The sequence below is a fragment of the Atractosteus spatula genome, chromosome 7, assembly GCF_055471065.1.
Source record: "Atractosteus spatula isolate fAtrSpa1 chromosome 7, fAtrSpa1.hap1, whole genome shotgun sequence".
NCBI classification, from domain to species: Eukaryota; Metazoa; Chordata; class Actinopteri; order Semionotiformes; family Lepisosteidae; genus Atractosteus; species Atractosteus spatula.
In genome coordinates this window covers 22306343-22309437 of record NC_142712.1, presented here as the reverse complement: position 1 = coordinate 22309437, position 3095 = coordinate 22306343, and the positions used below count along the sequence as shown (strand labels likewise).

At 37.7% G+C, this 3095-nt stretch overlaps 1 pseudogene; it reads right to left on the bottom strand.

Annotated features, from left to right (window-relative positions):
* Nucleotides 1-1458: 1458 nt before the first annotated feature.
* Nucleotides 1459-1638, bottom strand: LOC148830733 (U2 spliceosomal RNA; annotated as a pseudogene).
* Nucleotides 1639-3095: the final 1457 nt, after the last annotated feature.

Sequence of the window (3095 nt, the reverse complement as noted above, 5' to 3'; positions counted from 1 at the left end):
GAATACTCCTCAGAATACATTATAAAGAGATGCAAACCACAATTGTTCTGTCAGAATGATCAGCACTGCCATCAAATTGAGGGTCTGAATCTACAGGCACCTTTCATAAATGATGCAACATCATCAGCTGGTGTCTGTGTGCTGCATGCAAACAAAAAGTATTGACCTATTCTTGCTGCCTCTGTAGGCGAAGTAGGCCTAGAGGCAGAACTGAGGAAGCAGTTGCCATCTGGCAAAGCAGTCTCTGACACCACATGAAAGTCACCATTCTCTCCAATTTGAGAAGGTAGAAGCATGTGACAACAGAGGTGATCCTGTCTTAGCAGATGGGGTAAAATAAGAGGCTAGAACTTTACTTTTATAAAACGTATACTGTTTAAATATTAAACTGTAACAGTTTATACAAACAAAACAGACAACATTACATTCAGGTAAATTTGCTCTTAATGATTCAGTTAGTGGTCTAAAAAAGTTACACAAGTGATTATGCTGAAACAAATACTGGATTTGAGAAAATGTAATTTTGGATAGATTCAGGAAAACGAACATTGTTTTGGAATTGCAAGCATAGCATGTAAATTATATTGTTTCAGAAATCTACCATTTATCTGAAATATAGAAACACTTATCTATTGTCATTTCAATGACTGGACCGATTTATTATTCATTATAGTCCTGACAGCAATGAAGGCAGAATAAGATAATTGCATCCTTTATGTAGTTGTGTTACAGCCAACCTATTTTGAAATCAATGATTTGACTGTATCTCTCAGAATTAGGGATACATTTCCATTTGACTTGAGGAATGTCTGTGGTCTGCTCAGTTTTCGTTTACCAAATGTCATAGTCTTACAAGTTAAAATTCAGAAAGGATTATGGGTATGCTGTAAACCAACTAATGTAATTTTATTGTTAAAAGCAAATAAAAAGAACATTAAAAATTCAGAAAGGATTTTCTTCTGCTCTAGAAATACTGCTTAATGTTACTATGTAGAAGCTTCAACTGTTATAAATAATACATTTTATAAATAATATAAAATGGCTATTATGTATTGTGGACTGGAAAAGTATTTGAAAAGAAGAAAGTGTGCAGGATAAATATGCTATAGGAGACAATCAGGGATGATTGGGCACAAACGGACAAGAATACACACCTAAGCAGTGGGACAGAAGATCCAGGGTACATGCAGCTGGAAAATCTGGAAAATCCTATCTCAGTTGTTGAAACAATTAATAAATGTTCGGAAAAATCAATAGTTTATGCTCCTATCTCAGATGTTCTCATAGCTGTGATTGCCAATCGATATATGTTTATCTATTAAATATCTGATAGAGGTAATAACTACAATGTTCTCCAAAGCAGTGCCTAAATCTTGTCACATTATAATCAGCAGTACTTACAGTTTCCCACTCTGTCTGAAGGACTCCAGCCAGTAAAAAGATTGCTAAGTTTGTTTTAGATAGAAACTTTATTGATCCCGTGAGGGAAATTCCGGAGAGGACAGAGCAAGCTCTTAATCCAGCTCCCTGTTCCAAAAATCCGTTTAATATGTGGTCCCCCGATGGGAGATGTATCAGATATTAAACCGATAAGAACAGATACTACACTTGATCTTAGCCAAAAGGCCAAGAAGCGATCCCATTATCCCATTAGTCAACCAAAAAACATGTGCAGAAATTAGCTGCTAAAAGCAAATTATTGTGCATTAAATGTTGCCTGTTGTGAAACTCAAATACAACAAACATTTAATCTTGAAATTGAGCTTTCAGCACGTAACATTCACTTAGAAAATAGTGTTTGTAAAAGTAGATTTGTTGTTTGGGACAGCTAGAGTAATGAATGTGTTTCATTCACATATATATTTTTGATTTCTATGAAATGAAAGGCATATAACCAATGAGTTACATATTCCAAATTTGCTTCACAGCTGCTAGTTAGAAATATTAGAATGTTAGAAAAGTTAGAAATGCTGTTATGCAGTCCACACCAGTCAGTTGATTGGGAATTTGTAAAAACTGCATTCATGAATGGTATAATTCTAGGGCTTCCAGTCATGCCTTATTCATTGGAATTTTAAATAAAGGTATTTATAACAAATCACACAGTGCAAAATCATAGGAAATTACAAAGATGTCAACTGAAGGATATTCTGCTTAGATCCATGAAAAGCAACACATGCATCAGCATTTTCTCCAAACATTATTTCTATTTTTTATTGTTCAATTTGACTATTGGAAATTGACAATTTGGAAATACTGTTTGTAAATTAACTTGGACCTGTTACACCAGCAGGGTATGATAAGGACACACTTTCTTCTTAACCATGCAATGTCACTCACATCTTATTCACAATGTGTGTTTCACGGTCGTCATCCTTCCTCTAGAGGGCCCTCTGACTTTTTGTATTTTATGTGCACCCGTTTCCAATTTTGCTGTCCCTACTTAAGTTTGGCGTCTCCGGGCTTCAGGGTTCGGTATTGGAAGATGGACGCCATAAGGCTTGCCTATTCCCTGGGGTTGTGGGTAGCCTGAGGGTGGGTCTTATTCCCCGGCGTCCTGACCATCTGGGTCCGGGACTTACAGCACTAGGCTCCGTTATGATTTTAACTTCCTAGTTCCTGATTCCTCGTCCCCATGTCTCTTTGGATGGATCTCCCGGCCATGGACTTTTGGACTGCTTCCTGGTTTCCCCTTTCAGATTGTTTTGGACTCACTGCCATCACGCCCCCCAGTCATTCATCCCATCCTGATCCTGTCATGTTTCCTTGTTGCCCTTTTCCAGTCTCTATCGGATTTTACCGTCTGCATAGGGTCCTAAATACGCACTACACGAGAGTCTGGACTGGCTCCCGTGACAGTGTGTCTCACGCAACATACAGCAGAGTCAGCTATCAGATGGAGAAGTGATGCAGCTCCTCCAGACACTGAATAATTATCTGAATAAAAGAATATCTTGGCAGACATAGGTTTTGCCAGCCTTGGTAACCCTTGATAAACATTGTAGTCCTATTTGCATTATCAAAGTGTCTAGTAGCTATTGGAAATTTATTAGTATTTTGCCCAAGCTGAGCCCCCCTGAGCAAACTTCTTTACT